General features: G+C 41.5%; 1 protein-coding gene across 3 annotated transcripts in view; it reads right to left on the reverse strand.

Moving 5' to 3' along the window:
• The window catches only part of CCDC18 (coiled-coil domain containing 18), a 198758-nt gene that overhangs the window by 19215 nt on the left and 162210 nt on the right, over positions 1-17333 (reverse strand). The window lies entirely within an intron of this gene.

The following is a 17333-nucleotide window of genomic DNA, read 5'->3' on the forward strand; positions in this document are numbered from 1 at the left end:
TGCCAGCAGCTCACAGAGGATGGTATGATTGGAGCAGAGTCAGCTGGGGAGAACACATGAGATGTATTTGGAAAGATGAGCATAACAGGGCCTTGGGGGTCAGTGTATGGAGTTTAGATTCTAGTCTATCACAAATGGGCAGTCATAAAATGGATTTAAACAACACAGTGACATGATAGGGTTTCAAAATAACACTGGATATTGTGTGGAGAACGTGTTGTAGGTGGGCAAGAGAAGCTATTTAGGAGGCCAGGCAAGAGATGATGAGGGCTTGGGTCATGGTGATAGCAAACTCTAAAATTTTGTCTTGTTTGCAATAAATAGACAATGAGAAGTATTTCTGAATACTGACTTAAAAATCTTACCTCCAAATCATGTATTTTTCCACCTTAGCTGAATCATCTAAATCAAAGGGCCCAGATTTTTTTTTTTTTTGGTGGGAGGTGGCGGGGGGGGGGGGGATGGGGTGGGAATGGACTGCTTTTACTGTGCCAGAGCGTTGTAATCACAGGCTTGCTGGAGGTGGTTGAAGGGTGGAAGGATGGAGTAAGTTAAGACTAGTGAAAAGAAGAGGCTGATGCCAAGCTGTATGCAGAAAAAGGCAGAAGTGCATGCCATAGCTCCCTGAGAATTCCACCAATGTTGGACAAGTAAGTGTTAGAGACGCTGTGTGGACAAGGCCCACCTTGGTTGAGCAGGGGAAAAGAAAGATGTACAATTGCTATGGATTGAATTATGTCCCCCCAAAATGTGTGTCAACTTAGCTAGGCCATGATTCCCAGTATTTTGTGACTGTCCACAATTTTGTCACCTGATGTGATTTTCCCATCTGTTGTAAATCCTACCTCCATGATGTTAGTAAGGCAGGCTTAGAGGCAGCTATGTTAATGAGGCAGGCCTCAATCTACAAGATTAGGTTGTGTCTTAATCTCTTTTGAGCTATAAAAGAGAGAAGTGAGCAGAGAGATGGGAGACCTCGTACCAAATAGCATGCATCCTTTGGACCTGGGGTCCAAGGGCTGACACAAGGACCTTCCCCTAGAGTCGATGGAGAAGAAAGCCTTCCCCAGGAGCTGGCACCCTGAGTTCAGACTTCTAGCCTCCTAGGCTGTGAGAGAATAAGTTTCTCTTTGACAAAGCCACTCACTTGTGGTGTTTCTCCTATAGTGGCACTAGATAACTAACACAATAATCTATAAGCTCACTTTGGAAAGTCTGAGGTATCAGAGTAGGCAAGTACTGTTTGCATAAGGGTCTCAAAGCCTCCTGGAGAAAAGTGTAAGAATTTGGGACTTATGGTTAATCCCCTAGAACATCATGATTATATTTCCTAAACCAAATAAGAAGAAAGAGACTTGTCCAAACCATTTTGGGAGAAGGGAATGGGCCTGCCTTGTAGGGCAGGAAATTCATCTTAAAATTGCTGAAAACTGAAAGATGTGGCTGGTCTTAGAACACCAGCTGTCTGGCAGTGAGAATTGCTTGTTATGACATAAATTAATACTTCTTCCGGCTTAGTCTCTAAGGAAACTTGTTTTAAGTCCTTAACAAAAAGAATAGAGACGCCAAAAGAAAAAGGCTGCCTCTTGGAGGCCTAAATTGAGTTAGTCTAAGGGTTATCTTACAGCTAAGAGAGTTGTAGTAATCCTCAGAAGGAAGTGGGTGGGAATCCATCCCATCCCTCATTTTTGAGCAGAGCTCCAGCAGGAGCAGGTGAGGATACGGTACAGAGTCCTGGCTGGAACCCTAGCAGGAGACTGATCCTAGAACACAGGAAAGCTCCTAGGGCCGTGTGACCACCTGGGACTGATGAAAATGGGAGAAACCTAGGAAGTTAAAGGTCCTTCTAAGGAAACCAGGGTGGGAACTTTAAGCCAAATATCATTGATTTTATCATCCACATACTCAAAAGCCCCCCAAGTATGGTATGTGTGAAGTCCTTGGGTTGTGCAAAGGGCTAACATGCTCAGCTGTTAACCAAAAGGTTGGAGATTTGAGTCTACCCAGAGGTGCCTCAGAAGAAAGGCCTGGCAATCTACTTCCAAAAAATCAGCCATTGAAAATCCTACGGAGCATAGTTCTACTCTGAAACGTGGGGTTTCCATGAGTTGGAACTGACTCAGTGGCAACTGGTTGGTTATAGCCTGGGAAAATGAAGGTTATGCTTAATGGAACCATGCTTCCACTCAAAAGGAGTGTCTACATGATTAGCTACTTCGTTAAGAATAAATTATTCATATGACTATTTGTCTATGTGGTAAAAAGCAAAGCTGATATCAGAACAAGCAAGGTAAAATCAACTAGGGAAAGGAAAAGGGGAAGAGCTGCATTCCAAAGGGGAATTGCTGCATTCCAAAGCAAGCTGTGGAATATTCTTTGAAGAGTAAAAAAATAGCAAGGATAAATTAAACCAATATTTAGTCTAGGAGTAGTTCGAATCCAGATCTACTTGGAGGCCAAGAAATAGACCCGGGAAACTCCCAGCCTCTAACTGTTGTTCAACAAGAGAAAACAATCACAGACACATTCAGGGCGATGTTGTGTTTTCCCTCCTGCACACGTGATTGGCAAAATGTGGACAAGTCTTTAAAAACAAAAAACACTATCTGAAAAAGAGACTTCAGTAATATTGAATTACTTAACACTCTTGGTCGGTCATCTCATCATTGTCATAGGGTCGCTATGAGTCAGTATCAACTTGATGGCAACAGGCCTTTTTTTGGTTCTTGGTCTGTAGACGCACATACGAGGAGAGTCTTGTTCTTAAAGCCTTGTTCAGGCTGGGTGCAAGGGTCCTGCAGCTCATCTGGCTGCTGACTAGTTGTCACATGTCCATGCTCATTCTAGTGCTTTGGCTACACTTGTAAATAGCACATAGGTTTTTTTTTATTTTTCAAAAAGGCGAGCCAAAGCCTGCTTGAAGTTATTGACATGCTATATCACGTGGAAACACATTTGGCTCTCTAAATGTCTCAGGAATGAATCACACATGTTGCCTTACAATTTTGAAATAGACCACAACTGGTTCAGCATGTCCAGCAAGTTGGTCTGGCTTCCAAAAGCTGCTTTGCTATGTATATGTGTGTGTTTCTCTAAGGAAGAATAATTACAGTGCTTTCTCCTGTCAAAAGTAGTTTGTTTAATTACTGTTTTTTTTTTTTTAATCACCTTCATAAGCTCACATCTTAGTTCACAGCAACATTCTAGAGGAGTAATATATGGAAGTCGATAAAAACAAACTCATCAAAAAGTTATAAAAGTTGTTTTAAGAAAACATCATTAAAATGTTGAGTAAGAACATAAAAAGACCAGACTTAATGGTCTGACTGAGACTGGAAGGACCCCGGTGGTCATGGCCCCCAGGCCTTCTGTTGGCCCAGGACAGGAACCATTCCCGAAGCCAACTCTTCAGACATGGATTGGACTGGACAATGGGTTGGAGAGGGATGCTGGTGAGGAGTGAGGTTCTTGGATCAGGTGGACACTTGAGACTGTGTTGGCATCTCCTCCCTGGAGGGGAGATGAGAGGGTAGAGGGGGTTAGAAGTTGGTGAAATGGACAGGAAAAGAGAGAGTGGAGGGAGAGACCGGGCTGTCTCATTAGGGGGAGAGTAATTGGGAGTATGTAGCAAGGTGTATATAAGTTTTTATGGGAGAGACTGACTTGATTTGTAAACCTTCACTTAAAGCACAATAAAAATTATATATAAAAAAAAGTTGAGTAAGAAAATAAATGTTACAAGCCCAGATACACCTTGAGCAGAACTTTTTGCTCAAATGTACAAAATGACCAACACGTATGAGAAAAATACGCCTGTTTAACTCTTGAAAAATACCTAGATTTTGACCACGGGAAACAGAGATGGAAGTGTGGATATCCACAAATGAGGAGAGTTACTTAAGGCTATAGTGAAAGGCCATGAGGAGAGAAAACATTGAAATTTCTGCTTTTCTGGTCTTGGTTGTGTTGTTAGGGCCAGGTATAGCATATCTTTTCACAAGAGGGATTAAAACAAAAACGATGGATTAAGGTAAATCAATTCTAAGCCCAAATTGTAAGAGATGTGAGATTGGTGTTTTTGACAACCAATGCAATCTAAAAAGGCAAAAATTCAAATTCTTTCTTCCATAAAATTACATTTTAAGAAACATTAATTAGAACTGAAACAAGAAAAATTGTCGGCTTCTGATTTTTTAAAAAATACAAGTTTCTAACAGTGAGAGAAGATCCTACAATGATCCATCACTTTCTGAAATCCCTGCCCTACCTATTTCTCAATACTGGCTGAAGACTTGATGTCCCCATATTACAGAGAAAAGAAGGTTTTCCTGCCTTTCTCTAACCTCTCCTAACCTCCTTGCAGAATAAAGAAATAGCCAATTTAAACAAACATTTATTGGAGGTACTGGAGAGTCAGCTGTGAATAAGACAGTCAGTAACAGTGCCCCCAAAGAGTTTATGCTCTAGTGAGAGAGGCGGGTAGGCAATAAACATAGAAACAAGAAATGAAGAAGAACTTCAGGTACAGATAAATGTAATGACAAAGAGATAATAGGGTGTTGTGATGAAAGTGACTGAGGATCATGTGGCCCTGGGAACACCTTCTCTGCGTAAGTGATGTTTGAGTGATTTTTTATCACATAAAAAGGAGGAACCACATGAAATCCTGGGGGAGCTCTCTAAGCAGAATGAGCAATAGGTGGGGTGGTCTGAGACCTAAACAAGCTTGGTGTGTTCACGGGACAGAAAGGAGGTCAGAGTAGGAAGAACTCAGTAAAAAGGGTAAGAGTGGAGGGAGATGAAGTTAGAGAGGCAGACAGGACAAGACTTGGAGGGCCTCATAGACCCTGACAAGTAGGTTTTTTATTTTTAATAATTTTTATTGTGCTTTAAGTGAAAGTTTACAAATCAGTCTCTCATACAAAAACTTATATACACCTTGCTACATACTCCCAGTTTGTAGGTTTTAAAAAAATTTTTTTTTCTTGCAATTGGAAGTCTTAAAGGATTTTAAGCAGGGAAGTTACATGATCTGATTTATACTTTGGAAAGATTACTCTGGCTACAACACAAGTGGAAGAAAGGCAATGGGGGAAAAAGTGCAGTGGGAGAGCAGTTAGGAGGTGAGAGATGATGATGAAATTGACTTGGATGCGAAGATCAGAGATGGAGAGAAGTGGTTGGGTTTAGGATATATTTTTGAAGTTGCAGCCAATAGGACCTATCGTGAATTGGAAGTAGATACTAAATGATGGATTGAATGTGTTGTGTGGCAAAAAGAGAGGAGCTAATGTTGGCTTCTAGGTATACGTTCTGGATGATTGAGTGAATATTTGTGTCATTTACTAAGATTGGGGAAAGCTGGGGAGAGCATATTTGGGGTGGGATAGAAATCAATGGCTTTGTTTTGGCCATGTTAAATTTGAAATGTTTATTAGACATCCCAGCAGATATGCTGAGTAAGTAGTTGTAAATACAAGACAGGAGCTCAGGCGAGAGTTTTGGGTCTAGAGATATAAACTCGTGCATCACATTACATAAAGGTCTTTGAAACAATGGGATTGAATGAGATCACTAAACAGACAGTATAGATAGAAGAGCTGAGGACAGAGCTCTGGGCATTCTAACGTTCATGAGTAGAAGCAGTCTCTCCTCTTGTCAAAGGAAAATCTGATCTTATCTGACTCACCCCTTCTGTACCAGATAAATGATGGCCGAAAATCCTTTAACACTCCTCCCGCCAAGAAGTGGGTCTAATTCTCCTCCCACTAAATCTGGCTGGCCTTAGTGACTTGATAGACCACTAGTATGCAGCAGAAGTGACATTCTGGAATTTATGAGGCTAGGCCATAAAAAGTCTTGCAGCTTCTGTCCCGGCCATTTGGAACACTCTCTCTGGAAGACTGAGCCATCATGTAAGAAGGCCAATCACCCCGAGGCTGCCATATGGAAAGTGTGGGCAGGTTAGCATTCTCAGCTGGATCTACTTTTGTAGTCATTCCTGAAAAGGCACCAGACATGTGTATATGAAGCCATCTTTCACCTTCCAGACTAGCCTGTCCACCAGCAGACATGGTGAGTAACTTCATATGACATGATGTGGAACAGAAGAATTGCCCAGCTGAGCCCTGACGAGATTCCTGACCCCAAAGTCATGAGATATAATAAAATGATTGCTAAGTTTTAGGATGATTTGTTATGCAGCAATAGAAAACTGGAATATCTTCCTTCTTTCTCTAGGACCTTATTCTACAATCAATTCCCATTCCTTCTGGATCATTTAACTTCTCAACAGACATACAGTTGTTTTGTCTTGTTTTTTTTTAACCAACTTCTTCCCCATTAATTCTTTCTCCTCCACCTATAAGCATTCTGAGTCTTTCCCACCTGACAAAAACATCCTGTAAACTTCAGCTCCCGTTCATTTTCAATCTGTTGCAAAATTTGGCTTTTGCCTCCACCACACCCCTGACACTGATCTCACTAATGACCTCCTAATTGTCAAGGCCATCAGATATTTTTTCTGCCCTTATATTTAACTATATTCACCTTTAAAAGCTCTCATCGTGATTTTTAAGGACAAGGAGAGCAGATGTGACTGACCTGAGAAATAACCTAAGGCGAAAACCAGAACTAGCCTGCATAATGTTCAGTACGTTTCTATAATTATCTCAAATCCCATAAGGTATAAGTCACTATTGTGCTTTCAAAATACATGCATATGTATAAGCAGTCATAGTATGACTTTAGAAATAGAAATACGTGTACCTTTATGAGGCTCTCTAACATTAACTATGAGCCATGAGAAAGTTATTTAGAAAATTTCTGAACTTAGATGTAGAAACATGGAAGCAAGTGAAGTATGTGGAAAACAATCTTTAAGTTGACTTTGACCTGATATGCTGTGATAAAAAAGACACAGCATAGCTAATCTTTGTAAACTATCCTTGAGACATAAGTCTAAGCAAGCCCCTAATCTCTAACCTTGAAGAAAATTGTGATATTAGGCTAATCTCTAATCCTGGAGAATTCTGAGAATTTCACATATGAACCCTGAATTTCTGTTCACTCACTGAGAGAAGGCAAAGGCAAACACTGAGAGCCTACTCAGACTCTGCCCGCCACCATTGTCCTTGGACCCTGGCTACGAGGGACCTCTCCTGAGTTCATGCTGTGGTCAAGCCCTCCTTCCGAGACCCCTTGTTAAAGGTAAAAGCCTAAAGTTTAAAGATTTGGACACTACCCATTAAACTAACATTGTAATTGTTATTTCTGATTCTCCAGTTCTAAATGAATGTTGTGGGATCTTACCTGCATTCCTTGCCTTGATTACCTTGTTAATAAACTAAACGAATTTATGCATGATAAACCTGAGTATCTATTAGTTTTCTAAGATTTCTAAAATCCTACATGACACATAGCCAGAGACTTCAGGTCTTCAAAGACATGAGTGCAAACTAGTTTCTTCAGCTGGAACATGAGAAGCACCTCAAAACCAGGAGAAATCCTGAAGATAAGGTGGATTCAGAGTAAATAAACCAGGTGGAGCAAAGTTAGGTAGGTGAGAGGACAAGCCCAAAAATGAGAAATACTTCAATCTAGAATTTTTGGTCCAGCATTTGAGCGACCAGCAGGATCAATCTCCTCATAATAAAGCAGTAGATGGTTAAAAAGGAGGGTAGTACTCAAACAAATACTTATATATGAATGTTCACAGAAGCACTGTTCTCAATAGCCAAAATGTAGAAACAACTGAAAAGTATATCAATGGATGAATAATTTTTTTTAAAATGTGGTATATACACACAGTGGAATATTACCCAGCCATGAAAAGAAATGAAGTACTGATACATGCTGTAATGTGGGTGCACCTGGGAAATACTATGCTAAGGGAGAGACGCTAGACAGAAAAAGCCACATATTGTGTGATTCCATTTATATGACATATCCAGAATACGTAAATCCATAGAGACAGAAGGTGAATTTGTGGTTAACAGGGGCTGGGAGAGGGAGGAACAAGGACTTGACTGCTTAATGGCTATGGGGTTTTCTTTTGGGGTGATGAAAATGTTTTGGAAGTAGATAGAGGTGGTAGTTGCTCAACATTGCGAATGTACTAAACGCCGCCAAACTGTTCACATATTAAGCCAACTTTATGTCATGTGAATTTCACCTCAATTTTTAAAAAACGGAAAAAAATGAGGGTAAGCTTAGACTAGTATGGAAAGTAAGCAGGAGAAAGCCCTTAACCGGTGGGGTTATTAAGCTTTATTCTGCCTATAAATCAACTGGCAAAGTCTGGTTAAAGATGCTGATTCTCCTGCCTCATCCACAGAGATTATGAGGTTGGACAGAAAACATCCCTTTCCAGTAAACACCCCAGGTCATTCTGATACAGCTTGTCTTCAGGCCATACTTTGAGAAACACTGTCTTAAAGCAATAGGATGGGCTTGGCTAGGGTGTTTTGGGATGGAATTAACACTTCAGTTATTTCTTCATTGTTAATTGGTTAACTCATTAATTAGTGGTCTAACCACTTGTTAGTAAGGAATTTGAAAAGTGGATAAGCATGGGAACACTGAATTCAACTGCTACACAATAGACTACCTATAACCAAAGGACGAAGTGGTTTCTACTAGTGTAAGTTAAAAGGTAAATTTAGGTTCCCATCTTTGATTTTATTCATCAGGAGAGCTTGTGTAATGAACACTACAAGTAAGACTTATGGCATAATGTAGTGAAGAAAGTGAACAACATCACTTGGGCTATTTTAAGGCAGCAATCAGATGGCTAGATAAGTAAAACTTGTTAAAGACATTTACTGATCTTATTCAGATTCTAACTTTTTGGAACTAAATGCTTTGAAACATCTGACTTTCTGAATCACTTGAAGCTCACAAGATTGAACTATTTACTGATGGCACAAAACATTTAAGCACAATGAATTTAAAACTTCAAGGACACAACAGTCAGCTCTACCAAAGAAGAGAAAAGAGTGGAAAGAGAGGAGACAGGAAAAATCTTCTGAGATAAGATGGCTGAGTATAGTCTCGGATGGGTAAGTATTTATCAAGTAGATAAGTAGAGGAGAGTATTTGAGGAAGAGGAAATTCATAATTACAAGTTGCTATTCAAATTTTTTATTCAAATTTAGTAACTGGATAAGCAGCACTGGTATCACCTGAGAGCTGGTTAGAAATGCAGAATCTGGAGCCCACCCTAAACCTAGTGAATCAAAATCTGCGTTTTAATGAGTTGCCCAGGTAATTTGTGTGCTAAAGTCTGTTTGATGACTATTACTCAAATTTATGCACCAACCACTAATGCCAAAGATGAACAAATTGAAGATTTTTACCAACTTCTGCAGTTTGAAAATGATCTAACATGCAATGAAGATGCACTGACAATCACTGGTGATTGGAATGCAAAAATTGGAAACAAAGAAGAATCAGTAATTGGAAAATATGGCCTTGGTAATAGAAACGATGCCAGAGATCGCATGATAGAATTTTGCAAGAAACAGCTTATTCACTGAAAATACCTTTTTCAACAACATAAACGGCAGCTGTACACCTGGACCTCAACGGATGGAAAATAAAGGAATCTTACTGACTACACCTGTGGAAAGAGGTGACGGAAAAGCTCAATATCATCAATCAGAACAAGGCCAAAGGCCAACTGTGGAACAGACCATCAATGGCTTATATGCAAGTTCCAGTTAAAGCTGAAGAAAATTAAACCCAGTCCATGAGAACCAAAATATGACCTTGAGTATATCCCACCTGAATTTGGATACCATCTTAAGAACAGATCTGATGCAGTGAACGTTAATGACCAAAGACCAGATGAGTTGTGGGATGACATCAAGAACATCATACATGAAGAAAGCAAAAGGAAATTAAAAAGATAGGAAAGAGAGAAAAGACCAAAATGGATGACAGAAGAGACTCTGAAACTTGCTCTTGAATGAATGGAAGTAAAGTGAATAAATGAAAGAAAGGATGAAGTAAAAGAAGAGCTGAAGAGAAGATTTCAAGGGTCTGCTCAAGAAGACAAAATAAAGTATGTGCAAATACCTGGAGTTAGAAAACCAAAAGGGAAGAACACACTCAGCATTTCTCAAGTTGAAAGAACTGAGGAAAATATTCAAGCCTTGAATTGAAGCTTTGAAGGATTCTATGGGCAAAATATTGAACAACGCAGGAACCATCAAAAGAAGATGGAAGGAATACACGTAGTCACTGTACCGAAAAGAACTGGTTGACATCCAGCCATTTCAGAAGGTAGCAAATGATCGAGAAGCAATGGAATAGAAGAAAGAAGTCGAAGCTGCGCTGAAGGCATTGGTGAAAAACAAGGCTTCAGGAATGGAAGGAATACCAATTGAGATGTTTCAACAAACAGATGCAACACTAGAAGCACTCATTGTCTATGCCAAGAAATTTGGAAAACAGCTACCTGGCCAACCGACTGGAGGAGATTCATATTTGTGCCCCATCACAAAGAAAGGTGATCCAAGAGAATGCAGAAATTATCAAACAATATCATCAGTATCACATGCAAGTAAAATTTGAATGAAGATCATTCAAAAAATGGTTGCAGCAGTACACTGAGAGGGAACTTCCAGAAATTCAAGCTGGAGGATAGCAATGCTGATGTCAGATGAACCTTGACTGAAAGCAGAGAATACCAGAAAGATGTTTACCTGTGTTTTATTGACTATGCAAAGGCATTCGACTGTGTGGATCATAACAAATTATGGATAACACTGCAAACAATGGGAATTCCAAAACACTTAATTGTGTTCATGCTGAACCTGTACATAGGCCAAGAGGCAGTCATTCAAATACAACAAGGGAATACTGCATGGTTTAAAGTCAGGTGTCAGGGTTGTATTCTTTTACCATACTTATTCCATTTGTATGCTGAGCAAATAATCCGAGAAGGTGGACTATATGAAGAAGAACGTGGCATCAGGACTGGAAGAAGACTTATTAATAACCTGTGGTATGCAGATGACACAACCTTGCTTGTTGAAGGAAGAAGTTGAAGCTGCACTGAAGGCGCTGGCAAAAGTTCTTTATACTGAGATGTAATCCATACTTTATATTGAGTATGGCTTATACCTGTCACCATTGAGTCTATTCCAACTCATAGCAACCCTATAGGACACAGTGAACTGTCACATAGGGTTTCCAAGGACTAGCTGGTAGATTCGAACTGCCGACCTCTTGGTTAGCAGCTGAGGTTTTAACTACTACATGACCAGGACTCCAAGTACAAATTACACATCAATATAAAGAAAACAAAAATCCTCACAACTAGACCAATAAGCAATATCATGATAAACAGAGAAAATATTGAAGTTGTCAAGAATTTATTTTACTTGAATCCATAATCAATCCCAAAGGAAGTACCAGTCAGGAAATTAAACAACATATTGCATGGGACAAATCTGCTGCAAAAGACCTCTTTAAAGTGTTAAAAATAAAGATGTCACTTTGAGGACTAAGATCTACCTAACCCAAGCCATGGTATTTTTAATCACCCCATATGCACGTAAAAGCTCGATAATGAATAAGGAAGATTGAAAAAGGAATTGATGCCTTTGACTTACTGTGTTGGTAAAGAATATTGACTATACCATGGACTGCCAGAAGAATGAACAAATCTGTCTTGGAAGAAGTACAGCCAGAATGCTCCTTGGAAGCAAAGATAGTAAGACTTCATGCCACATACTTTGGACATGTTAATCAAGAGGGACTAGCCCCTGGAGAAGGACATCATACTTGGTAAAGTAGAGGGTCAGTGAAAAAAAGGAAAACCCTTGATGAGATAAATTGACACAGTAGCTGAAACAATGGGCTCAAACATAGCAACAATTTTGAGGATGGCACAGGGCTGGATAGTGTTTCATTCCATTTTACATAGGGTCGCTATGAGCCTGAACCGACTCAATAACACCTAACAACAACAGCAGCAAGACAATAAGAAATGTCCAACTGGTGATGTCCAGAAAGGCGGTAAGCTACTCTGATCTAGAATCCAGGATACAGAATATTTATCAATTCAAACTATTGCCAGGAGCTGTGTTAGGTACTGATTATACTGGGTTAGGGGAAGAAGGCAGATATGTCTCTTGTTCCCACCAAAAAACCAAAACCAAACCTGATGCCACTGAGTCAATTCTGACTCACGGCAACTCTGTATATAGAATAGGACTGGCCCATAGGGTTTCCAAGGAGTGGCTGGTGGATTCAAACTGCAGACATTTTGGTTAGCAGCCAAGCTCTTACCCACTGTGCCACCAGGACCCCCCTGTTCCCACAGCCAGTGGTTAATAAATAACAAGTCACTGCAAATGAATTGTAATTGAAATCAAAAGAATAGAAGAGGTCTCCCAGTGATGAATAGGAACACTCAATGGGATATATGGACTTAAGGCAACATTAATATTTAAATGATTAGCACAGAAAAAAGTGCCAACACAGGACGGAGAAGCACTAACTAGGAAGATAAGAGGCAAGGAAGAGAGAGTGTTTTCAGTGAAATTAAGAGGAGAGATCCAAAAAGATAGGTGCTACCAACAATGACAAATGCAGCAGAAAGTTTCAGTAATATGAGGATGATAAAACGCATTGGATTAGGCAATTGTGACATCAGTGAAGACTTCTCTCAGAAAATTCCAGTGTTTGTGCAGAAGCGCAGGGTATGACAAAAGCCTGCTTACAATGAATTAAAGAGTGAATGGTAGTAGAGGAATTAAACAGCAAACAAAGGCTATTATTTTGGTAAGATTGGCTATTAAGTAAAAAAGAGAGTAAAGATCATTGAAAGAGAGCGCTGGATAACCAAATGAATCTTGGGTGAAAAAGAACAAAGTAGGAGGAATCATACTTCCCAATTTCAAAACTTACTACAAAGCTAATGTGATCAAAACAGTGTGATAATATTATAAGAACGGACACATAAACCAATGGAATGGAATTAAAAGTCCAGAACTAAACTCATACATGTATGGCCAATTAACTTTTGACAAAGGTGTCAAGTTCATTCAATGGAAAAAGAATTGTCTTTTCAACAAATGGTGCTGAAATAACTGTATTTCTATATGCAAAAGAAGCCAAGTTCAGCAGGCCGAAGAGCAGGGCTGTTGCTCACAGGCTGTGAACATCAACGGATCCCCACATTGGCAGAGAAGACCACAGGTAAGCTGCTAGCTCGACTCCCAAGAACTGGAGGTCAGACGAACAGGGGTCAGCTTCAGGATCCAGAACAAGCAAAAGCCCAGGAGCCCCCACCTGAACATCCACCCACCCTTGATGCAGGCCACTCACCCAAGGAAACTCCCCTTCAACTGATTGGCTGCTCCCAGCAGATCCCTTCATGGGGGTGATTATGTATCAATCTCAACAGGGAAGTGGTCGCAACATTGTACGACTGCCAAAACACTGAGAATCATGGCTTAGCCAAGTTGACACACAATCTTAACCATCATAGTCTACCCCTTGTCAACTTGGTACCTGTACACATCTCCCCAAACCATTCATAATTTCTGAATAAAGACAGTTATAAAGTCATATTTCGGCCTAACATGATACAACGAACACACATACAACCGAAAATTCAATAGCCCTGTTTAAATCTCATATTTTATAAGTGAAGGAAAAAAAATATTGGATGCACACATACAAAACAGAAATACCAGTAACAATTATAGTGCTCATTTCTGCAACTGGTCATGTGAACTTAACTGGTATTTAGAACTACCTTCTTCCACCACCCATTTCCTATTCCCTTTGCCCGCAGCTGGTCGTGGTTTTTTGCCTGGTGGGGCGACCCAAACCTTCATTCCTGAAGGATCTGGGCCATTAGTAGTCATGTCAGAATTGGGTTGCTGTAGTTTTCCATTGACTTTAATCACAGGACATGGTAGTCCTAAGAGATGCTGTAAGGGATCTCCTGCATTCCAGACATACTCTTCTTTACCTCCATTATGTAATATCCATCCCATTTCGTCTCGGTAATCAGGATCAGTCACACCAGCCAGTATGGTAACTCCCTTCTTTGCCTGTTGATCTAGAGGCATAAGGAGCCCAAAGTGGCCAGGTGACATTCTTAGCTTCGAGTTCAGTGGAATCAATGATGTGTCACCAGGTGGGAGCATTTCTCCCTTTGGAACTAAGACTTCTAGACCTGCAGAGCATAAGGTCACAGGGACAGGAAGCAAAAATCTTGTAAGTGGGTCACTAGGGGTAGTAGTGAGTGGTGCCACTCCTATTTCCACCCCTTGATTTCTGGACCCATGAATCCTGGCTACAGGAGAACAGCACCATATATTGGATGCTGGTTTAGAGCATATACAGCTTCCTGGAGAACATTGTCCCAACCCTGCAAGGTATTGCCACCTAGCTGGCACCATTATTGTGTCTTTAGGAGGCCATTCCATTGTTCTATCGAGTCAGCTGCTTCAGGATGATGGGAAACATGGTAAGACCAGTGAATTCCATGAGCATGGGCCCACTGCCACCCTTCATTTACTGTGAAGTGAGTCCCTTGATCTGAGGAAGTGCTGTGTGGGATACCTTGATGGTGAATAAGGCATTCCGTAAGTTCACAGATGGTTGTATTGGAAGAAACATTGCGTGGAAGGAAGGCAAATCCATATCCAGAGCGCCTATCCCAGTGAGAACACAACGCTGCCATTTCCATGATGGAAGTGGTCCAATGTAGTCGACTTGCCACTAGGTTGCTGGCTGATCACCTCAAGGGATGGTGCCATATCAGGGACTCAGTGTTGGTCTCGACTGCTGGCAGATTGGGCACACAGCAGTGGCTGTAGTCAAGTCGGCCTTGGTGAGTAGAAATCCATGTTGCTGGGCACGTGCATAACTTTCATACCTGCCACCGTGGCCACTTTGTTCATGAGCGCATTGAGGAATGACAGGAGTAGCTGGCGAAAGAGGATGACTGGTTTGCACAGAACGAGTCATCCTATCCACATGATTGGTAAAATCCTCCTCTGCTGAGGTCACCCTTTGGTGAGTACTCACTTCTTTGGCCCATTCAGAGAGGTCTGTCCACATACCTCTTCCCCATACCTCCTTGTCTCCAATTTTCCAATTATGTTTGAACCTTCCAAGTCCCTGACCATCCAGCCAAACCATTGACCACAGCTCATGAATCAGTATATAATCATACACCTGGCCACTTCTCCTTCCAAGCAAAGTGAACGATCAGGTACACTGCTCGAAGTTCTGCCCACTGGGAGGATTTCTCTTCACCACCGTCCTTTAGGGAGGTCCCAGAAAGGGGCAGTAGTGCTGCCACTGTCTACTTTCGAGTGGTGCCTGCATATTACGCAGAATTATCTGTAAACCAGGCACAAGTTTTCACTTCTTCGGTCAACTGATCATAAAGAACTCCCCATGAGGCCATAGGTGCTGACTGGGAGGTGGAAGGTAATATAACAGGAGAGGAGACCATGGGCATTTGAGCTGCTTTCTCATGCAACTTGCTTGTGCCTTCAGGTCCTGCTCAGGCCCGATCTCATGTATACCACTTCCACTTAATGAAGGAGTGCTGTTGTGCACATCCAATTTTATGACTCTGTGAGTCAGACAACACCCAGTTCACAATGGGTACCTCAGGTCACATGGTGACTTGCTGTCCCATGATTAAGCCCTCAGTCTTTACCAAGGCGCAGTAACAAGCCAAAAGCTGTTTCTCAAAAGGAGAGTAGTTATCTGAAGAGGATGGCAGGATTTTGCTCCAAAATTCTAAGAGTCTGGGCTGTGATTCACCAATAAGGCCCTGCCAAAGATTCCAAACAGCATCTCTATCTGCCACTGACACTTCAAGCACCATTGGATCAGCCAGGTCATATGGCCTAAGTGACAGAACAGCTTGCACAGCAGCCTGAACCTCTTTCAGAGCCTTCTCTTCTTCTGGACCCCGCTCGAAACTAGCAGCTTTTCAAGTCCCTTGATAAATAGGCTGGAGTAGCACACCCAAGTGAGGAATATGTTGCCTCCAAAATTCAAAGAGGCCCACTAGGTGTTCTGCCTCCTTTTTAGTTGTGGGAGCAGCCAGATCCAATAACTTATCTTTCACTTTAGAAGGAATATCTCAACACACCCCACACCACTGGACCCCCAGAAATTTCACTGAGGTGAAGGTGCCTGAATTTTTATGGGATTTATTTCCCATCCTCTAGCATACAAATGTTTTACCAATAAGTCCAGAGTCATTGACACTTCTTCCTCACTAGGTCCAATCAATATAACGTCATCAAAGTAATGGAGCAGCGTGACTGACGTCTTGTGGAAAGGAAAGGCGATCAAGGTCCCTGCAGACTAAATTATGACATAGGGCTGGAGAGCTGATGTAGCTCTGAGGTAGGCAACTGAAGGTGTATTGCTGGCCTTGCCAGCTAAAGGCAAACTGCTCTGATGGTCCTTCAAAACAGGTATGGAGAAAAAGGCATTAGCCAGGTCAATAGCTGCACAACAGCTACCAGGAGATGTATTAATTTGCTCAAGCAATGAGGCTACATCTGGAATAGCAGCTGCAATAGGAGTCACCACCTGGTTAAGTTTTTGATAATCCACTGTCATTCTCCAAGATCCATCTGTTTTCTGCACAGGCCAAATAGGTGAGTTGAATGGGGATGTGGTGGAAATCACCACCCCTGCTTCCTTCAGATCCTTGATGGTGGCAGTAATCTCTGCAATCCCTGCAGGAATGCAGTATTGCTTTTGGTTTACTACTTTCCTAGGTAGGGGCAGTTCTAATGGCTTTCACTTGGTTTTTCCTACCATAATAGCCCTTATTCCATTTGTCAGGGATTCAATGTGGGGATTCTGCCAGTTCCTGAGTATATCTATTCCAATCCTTCTGGAACTGGGCAGACCACTACAGGATAGGTTTGAGAAACCACTGGACCTACTGTGAGACTGACATGAGCCAAGGCTCCAGTGATAACCTGACTTCCTTATGCCCCCACACTAACTGGTGGGCCACACAGTCCGTGGGTCAGGAAAGAGGTTTCTCCTGATTCATGTAGCCGTGGGGGCTGGTGAACCCAAGATCAGCAGGCTGGAGAGCAGAACTGTTGCTCACAGGCTGTAAAGATTGACAGATTTCCAGATTGGCAGGCAACTGCTAGTTCAAGTCCCGGGAACAGAAGGTCAGATGAATAGTAGCCAGCACAGAACCCCAGAGCCCCTGCCTGAACATCCACTTATCCTTAATGCAGGCTACATACCCAAGGAAACTCCCCTTCAACAGATTGGCTACTCACAGCAGATCCCATCATGGGGTGATCATGTAT

The sequence above is a fragment of the Elephas maximus genome, chromosome 3 (genome assembly GCF_024166365.1).
Source record: "Elephas maximus indicus isolate mEleMax1 chromosome 3, mEleMax1 primary haplotype, whole genome shotgun sequence".
In the NCBI taxonomy this organism is placed as follows: Eukaryota; Metazoa; Chordata; class Mammalia; order Proboscidea; family Elephantidae; genus Elephas; species Elephas maximus.